Source organism: Mycetomoellerius zeteki, unplaced genomic scaffold (assembly GCF_001594055.1).
Source record: "Mycetomoellerius zeteki isolate Tzet28-1 unplaced genomic scaffold, Tzet1.0 scaffold504, whole genome shotgun sequence".
NCBI lineage: Eukaryota > Metazoa > Arthropoda > Insecta > Hymenoptera > Formicidae > Mycetomoellerius > Mycetomoellerius zeteki.
The window spans coordinates 83,157-91,941 of NW_017257506.1; positions in this window are offsets into that span (position 1 = coordinate 83,157).

The following is an 8,785-nucleotide window of genomic DNA, read 5'->3' on the forward strand; positions in this document are numbered from 1 at the left end:
TTTAATTCCTCGATTATCCTACATTGCCCCGTTAGAGGATATTGCTGGCGTTATGCAGCTTCTACAGGATAGCTTCTAACCTGCTTGTACAGCTTCTCTTTAGTGCAAGGTGGAAGCGATCCTGTATATCTGTGATATTCTTGTATCTGTGTCTTTTGTATCTAAGAAACTCTCATAAACGACGCCGAATTTGCCTTTTTCGCCTTTTCGGGAAAAAAGATCTGTCATCAGTTAAAATAAAATTAATAACATTTAATCACTAACTCTTCAACTATGAATGTACATATATAATTATATTCTATATATATAATATACACACAAATATAACATATGTATATATGTATATATATATATATATATACGGTATACATAATTGAATATGTACATCTGTAGTTAAAGCGTTAGTTATTAAAAATATCAATCATTTTATTTCACTAATTTTGACCGGTTGATTGTCTTAATCCCTGTTCAAGTTATGTAAATATATGTATATGTAAATATATATATATAAAATATATATAACTTAGACAGGGATTGAGACATTTGCTGCAACCAAAGCCGATTACACATATCCCTTGTGCATTTCTTATTACATATTTCGAAAACGATTATTCACGGATTGTAATAGTAGAAGACTAAAATGTCATATAATACCGGAAGAGTTGAAAGAGCCAGCAGATGATATACTGCGTTACTTGAAGATTCTCGTTACTCGTTCCATCTCTCGTAGAAAATCTTCATATTTCCTGTCGGCGAATCATCGTATGATGCTAGCCGCGGGGTATATCTACGAAAAAATACGTTTGATTTTCGCAGAATCGCAAGACGAATGATCTTATTGAGAGCGAACTGGTACTTCCTTTCATTTCTCATCTACCGTAACTATTTCCCATCCGTTTATCGCGAAATCGTATTTAAATAAGCATAATGTGTGATAATGTATTATTTTTTAAATTTACTAATTACGTAATTTATTTCTAGATTAACTTGAATAACGGTCCTCCGGTATCAGTGTTCCACTAGTCCCGCTACAACTCGTTCTGGAACAGGATTGGCCCTATCCGGTCGGTGCTACGTATTGCGCGCATATAGCCAGGCGATTACCCAGTGTCGCGTTTCCGGTACCACACTCGCGTCGTTCTTTTTTTTTTCTCATTCCCTGTTCCGGGTAATGGAAACGTTTGGGAGCAACGATTCTGTTCTATCTTTGCCGATTCGGATTGAATTGCCTTTCTGGTTATCGTTGGTATTACTATCGCAGCCGTTATCCCCGTTCTTCTCCTTTATCTCGCTGCTTTCTACCGTTCGCTCCATCTATACGTCGTTGCTCGTTGGAAATGCCTTGTTACTAGGTTCCCAGAAAATATTCCGACATACGTAAGCCTCGAACTGAAGAGGCCGTATAATGTATATACAGAAGACTTATAAGATAGTGAAACAACGTTGCGATGCAACGCATACGAGGAATGATGGGTTAGATGATACGTATGCATATTTAACAGAAATGAGTGAAGAATGTCACGTTCAATTAAGGCGGATTTTGATGCCCCGCCCCCTAATAATATTTTTTGTGAATTTTACAATTTCTTTTATTTAACAATTTTTATTTTACAATTTTACAAGTTTAATCAAACTGCGCGCTAATTATTTTTCGGTTTTTAAACACAATCGTAAATTGAAGCTGAAGTACGTAATATCACAAATTAAATTAATAAGCAATTTATTATACTGTTATATAAATTCAGAATGTCTATTTTTAATTATATTCAATTTAAGTTATTTTTAATCATTTCTATAGGTCGCTATTGTTCCTACTCAATATGTCATTAATTTAATATAAAAACAATGGAGTTAAACAATTTAACTCAAGAAAATATATTAAATTTAACTTATTATTTAAAATGTAATTTATTTATTATTTACTATGTGCAGATTGTTGTTCAAAATTAATCTGGAAGTAGATTGATTTATATTTTGATATACATCGAAATTAAAAATAAATTGTTATTTAACTCAAAGTATTGGATTATCATTGCTTTTTGATGTAACATAATTAAAGCACTGAAAATTTATATTCGGTCAAGACGGATCTTGATGCTTAATAATAAATACATGTATCTTTTCAATTAGCTAAAGAAAGAAGAAATATTATTAGTGTGCGTTTTTATAGGATTACGATACGATGTGCTTTGAAATAACTTTTGAAAAAGTATCTTTACTGCCAATTATGCATCAAGTAAAAATTTAGACTAAATTTCTTTATTCCAATTTACAATAATTCGAAACTTGCGATTAACTTATTTTTTTCTCTTGTTTACAAAAACATCCCGAGTCGAAATTTTGTTTCTGCTTTAAATCTTAGTTTTAGGACGTATGTAGCCTCTAAAGATTTATAATGATATATGTAGGCTCTAGAGATTTATAATAGGTTTTAATCTAATGAATTGAATTCCTACGTTGAGTAAATGGCAGTATTAATAGGAAAATTTCCTATTTCTAGGTTCAAAAGAATTTTCTAAATAGAAGCTGTAGATTAAGTAATATTAAAAGAGGTCCTATTTGATTGTTTAAGTATCAAAACAGGTTTATGAGGTTTAATCAAGGTTGAAAGAGATTGAAAGTAGGACTAAAATTTCGACTCGGGATCCTAAGGGTAACGGAGATTTAGACATCCCTTATCCCGAGCTGAAAAACGTGCGTAGAGCTAAATGAAAGATACGTATTTCGGTGTGCGCATGCAGATTTTCTTGTCGTTTCATTACAAGGACTGCGGGAGTAGTCCGGACATTTTTAGAGAGGGGGTACCCCGCGCAATTCCGTCGACACGCGGACGTCCGTTCGCGCATTGTCAGCGTCTTGTTAATCCTCCCGCATCGTCAATCTTGTTCCGCCGATGCAGCTTCCCGTGCTCCTCTCAGTATAACATGATACGAGCATCCCCGCGCTGGCTGAAAGCGCACGACGACGAGTCCGCTTGGGAAAAATCGTGATACGCAGAAGAAGCAAATCCAACGGTGAGAGAGCAACGGCAAAGGGACCGACGTGCTGTATGCACCTGCCGGTTGCGGTGACATCGTACTTGACCGAGATACTGATACCACAGCACCGCCATACCTCGTATGGGCGTTCCAGTCTCGAAACACGCCGATACGCTCGCGGAGTGCCGAGTGCCGCAGGAATACGCGAACAAAGCGATATTCCGCGACTAAAGTCCGCTCTCATGCTAGTTTGCAGATTGTAAAACACGAAACGGGAAAATCCGGATTTTTCTTTCATCTCCGGAGGACGGTGGTTTTAAGTTAATTATTCATAAATATATTTGTCTCGCATAATGTTAAACATATGTTAATGCAATGTTATAATTCTGTAAATTAAAAGTACCGACACATGTGCCGGGCTGAAACATGAAACCATCCATAGTTTCTTTTCTTTTGGCAGCACAGCGTCATTATCTCTCTATGTGCTAAAGTTATTTGAATACATCAATTATTCGTGAATATAACGATGTACCTATATATGTAATCGATATTTACACAAAATGAATTATATTCAATACTGCGTTTAATATTATCCGAGATACGTTTCGAATAACTCCGCAAGCTATAAAATTTCATTTTCGTATTATAATATGTAACATTTATAATATGGCCTCGATATGTACCGTCGCCATTCTAGCTTCAGTTATTCTCATTAAATACTTAATATTGAAACTTGAAAGGCTGCGAAGGGAAATATTCATGAGAGCTTTCATTAACTCTCGAGGGACAACATCGTCTTGTCATTAAAAAACCAATTTTTTTTTACTGATTTTACTCAAAAATGTTTTAAGTGAAGAATCATCGAGATAGACCCTCTATCGATATATATCGATGTATAGTCTTTCGGTTGAATAAAAGTACTATATTTCAATGCTATACATATATTTTCATCTTTCCATCAGTTCTTAAGTATAACTAATTACATTCAATTGTATACTGAACTTTACGCTCATGAGAGATCTGCTTAGACATGTAAGCGACGGAAAAAAACTAGAATTTTAGAAAAAACTCGGAAAATAATGGTTTTTTTCCTTTGGCTTTGACATTTTTTTTTTAGCATTCCACGATTTCGACGCTGTACTATTGCTCCAGAATTTAATTTTTGCACTTATCCGTAAGATTTCTGTGTAAAAATAATTATAAAAGTTAAAATATTGTATAATAATTAATATAGTATGATGCCGGTGGTCATAAATATACCTTACCTTTCACTATTATTTGAATGATATTTTAAACTGTACTTCAATTTTAAAAGTTAAGTAAGTGGTCCATACTGTTATTAATACAAATAATACTTTACTAAACTAATTGACTGTTTATGTTGTATACTGTGATTGTAATTATACATATTCTAAATTTAAATTAGTGAGACAACAATAAAATTATAAAGACAAAAGTATTAAATAGCATCGAAATAACAAGAAAAATGAATTCTATTTCTTCTACATATTTAATACGAATTCTAAACGTTTTTTCATGAATGTTATGTAATTTCATCAAAAATACCGTTTTTTACTTGATACTTTTCTCGAAGTCAAAAATAAAACATTTTTTACATTTCTAGGTCTGCTACTTCATCGCATTTGAATTACATAGCACTTTAATTTCTTCAGAGACAGAAACCAGTGCATCAAAGAAGAAGAAGAAGTATAACTAATTTGCACATATTTCGAATTTATCTTAAATTTAATTTTAAAGTGAACTTAATTTTAAAATTTAATTGCATATAGTGAATACTAAAATATAGTACTTCTATCCACCAAAAAGGCTATACGTTGCTGTATGTATATATTGTTAGATTTTATATATACGAGTATATGTATGTATATATATATATATATAGAGAGAGAGAGAGAGAGAGAGAAAAGAAAGAGATTATATATCGATGATTCTTCGCGTCAAAACATTTTGAGCAAAATAAAAAAAATGCAACATTCGTTCCTAGAGAAACAAAAAATCAATTCTATGTTAAAGGAAGAGATTGAAAGTGACGTCGAAATCCATAGTTACAAATACCAAACATTTTTCTCTCTGTGCAAAGTTAGACAAATAAAAGCATGTATTATTAAATAGCACATTGTCATTCGGTCAGCTTATATGGTGATATTTCCATGAAGTCGAAAATACGTGTATTCTCAAAGGTCTAACGAACATTTTTGGACTCGTTCGCGAAACGGCTTCGTCCAAGAGTGATGATATTCCGCAACGAGGCGTCCACGAATAATCGGAGGCTGCTTTTCATTTCGAGGCGACGCACGCTGCGCACGGCGCCCTTAATTGGCGCGACGGCCGGCGCCTCGCTCGTTCGCGGTTGGAAACCGGCGCGGCGTACGTTAATAAGCGAAGCGCGGACAGGGAAGCTCGCTTAGCGCGTCAATTTAATTTTTAATTTCCCCGTGCTCTTATCATTACTTTTTTCCCTTCCGCCCATCTGGACAGTAGTCCCAATCGTGTTTCCATCTGTCGCGTGCGATATGCGGTCACCTATTCCGCATCCGTAATGACATAACGACGGCCGCATCTAGTTGTCAATAACGTGGTATATATATCCGATAACTTAATTATTCCGCTATACGTTAGGCGCGGCCTGGAAACAGCTCGGTGCTCTAAATCGATCGGCATCTCTCCCCTCGAATAGGATGAATAAGTAAATTAGGTCTCTGTATGCAGAATCGCAATGTATGGATTCGCGAGCGTATTACTCACCAACAATGCCAGGCGTTTGCACGTAAATAACGTTAGACTAACATGTGTACAACGTGTAAATTGTCCTTGTATACGACTAACATGTACGGACATAATCCATAACGTATAAAATACTTAAAATTGAGCTTAATTAAGTAAATTTCTTATTATATTTATTGATGCCATTAGTGTAATAAATTGTAATGAAATAACGAATTATTTAGCCAGATTTATTTAATCTTGACTCGCATGACAATGCGAATATACTTCGTACATATGTTTCATTAGATCTTTATAAAATCTTAATTATAACAAGCAATTTATTTTTAATGAATTAAACTAGATAGATTGTTACACGAACAAATCAAAGAAAAGTCAAATACAATCAAGATCTTAGAGTCTAATAATATCTTTTTATGTATGTAAATTTTAAATACATCTTCTATTTATATAAACTGCACGCCGATTACTGTCGCACTTGAAAGCATAGCTGATTATCATCATTATTAAATGAAAGATCAATTTAATTTGTAATATTATTTTAGCTATATTTTATGACTGCATTTCAAATCCGACATTGATCGACAGTTTATATAACTGGAAGCTATATATTTAAAATTTATATATAAAGATATTAAACCAAGATCTGTCTAGAATTAGATTGTATTTGGCCTTTATACTTATTTTAATTTCTTTTCATTATAAAAATAAACATGACGATTACTTTGAATAATATATATATATATTTATATGTGTATGTACGCGCGCACACACACACACACACACACACACACACATATGTTAAAAAAAGTGCATCGTAATTAAGAATCTTAATGCCATTTTATTACCTATTTCCGTCAATATTAGTTAAAGCTGATTGAAGTTTAATTGAGTCTCCTACCTTCTTTCTCTCTTTCTCACTTTTTCTTCTTTTTCTGTTCAAGTAACGATATATAAAGAAACTGAAAATCATTTAAACTCTAATTAACTCTTAAGCATTACGGAAACGGGTCAATTGGAAAATAAGTAATTACTGTGGGATTAACCAGAATCGTTAACGCGTCTGGATCTAAATCAGAATCCGCAGGCGGATGTAATCGTCACCTGCTTTGCATCTCGCGCATCTGCCGCTTCAAAATCGCTCCTCACTTAAGCGACATTCGCGAGTATTCAAGTTTCGAAAGAGCAGCGGGAAAGTTTCATGCACCAGTATTTGGTTCGTATGGCATTTATTATATCGGGTACATATCTCGGCCCTTCTCACTCATTTGATCTTAAGAGCGTCTAAGAGTCGAAGGACGGCTTAACGCTCGGGTTACAAGCTTCACATGGTTCAATAGAAGAGCAAAAGGTTCGAGGCGGACAAAGCGCCCGTTCATCAGACCCTCCGGCAATGGCCAACGTTGTCCGATGGTAAATAATCTGGTGGTAATAAATCTGGTAACAAAACACGCGCGCGGGGAATATACTTTCGTTCTTCCTCCTTCACGTTTTCTGTTTCAACCGGTTCTTAAAGAAAACCGCAAATATTTATCCTTCATATACGGAGATTGAATATTTCTCCTAAAAATATGCTGTGTTTCAGTTGGGTTTTTTGCGGAAAGGATGAGAGGACCGTTGTTAACGTAAAATGTACACTTTGCTATGTGTCATTTAAACGAGCGTACCCGGAAAGAACGGTTTTGCTGAAGTATCTAAAAATTTAGGTATTATATATACAGATTTGAAAATATCTTTGTTTGGACTATCACAACACAAAAATAATTATGTTTATTTTTTAAGATACTTAAAGTTGCTAAAATGTTAAAAATTTATGCAGCATTGTCATCAACGCTTAAATCAAGCTTGTCCAATTTGAACTCCGAAGCCTAAACTCAAAGCCACCGACGTAAAAAGATTCCATGTGAGTAAGATTTTAGGAACTGTAAAGTATTGATAAGCGTCACTTAGATGCGTATCAGCACTTTACAGTCCTTGAAATCTTACCCACATTGAATTTTTTGTCGATAGCTTTGCGTTTTGATTCCAAAGCTCAAATTGGACAGGCCTGGCTTAAACGTTCTACATATATGACAATTCAACAAAATTATTTTCGGATTTGCGAAAGGTATTACAGATACTTCAGCAAAATCATTCCTTCCGTTTAGATATGCACGACTGAACGTGTGTAGATCCTCAATTATTTTCGTTCAGAGAAAAGAGCATTTTCTACCTTAGATAAAATCTCATTTGGCGAAACATTTTTCATAAGTGTGTTTTTGCATTTTACTTTTGATAAGACTGTATTGCGCTTCGCTCGAGCTAACGATCTCCCGAGGTGTCAGCCGCCGCATTCCTTTTAACCGTGGCGAGCTGCACGAAAACTGAGGGAACAACGGCTGGGCAAAAATCGTCTCATCGAGTTTATCTTTGCGATAAAAGTTTACCTTTCGTTAGACGGAAGTGCTTCGGTTTCAGAAGGCACTTATGTGCCGTGTATCTCGCGCGCGTTTCTTGCACTTCTCTCGCCCGTGATTCGTGGGAAAGTACGGTCGACAATACGCTTTTCTCCGCGGAAGAGCACGCGAAGCCAACCCAGGGGGATAGCTCTTGTCTCGGACAAAGTCAAATATCGAAGCTGGTCCGAGTTTCCCCGTCAGTTTTCCCGTTACTTACTGTGGCCTCTAATTACAACGTAACTTTCAGACGACGACGACGACGACGACAATGACTTGGGATGCCGACGAAGACGATGCGGGCTTGCGATTTATCGCGGCCGGCATATTGCCGAGATATTTTCTCGCCGAATCTGGCTTTTCCGGAAAGACGGCGGCAGGTAACTTCTCTCTCCGCTGTGAAATACGGCTTTGAGCGAAAGCTCCTTGGCGAAGAGTGTCCAGGGAGCGCACGCCACTCTTCTCTCTCGCTTTTCTTTCTCTCTCCCTTTCGTTTTGCCTCTACGAAAGGAGTTCTAACGCGGAATCTCCCGTTCTAAGAGGCGAAATGCGAGTTTCGCCGGGGCCCTCGGGAAAAATGAATGAAAAATATTGTCTTGGACACAATGGCCCCGAATCCGTGGCGGG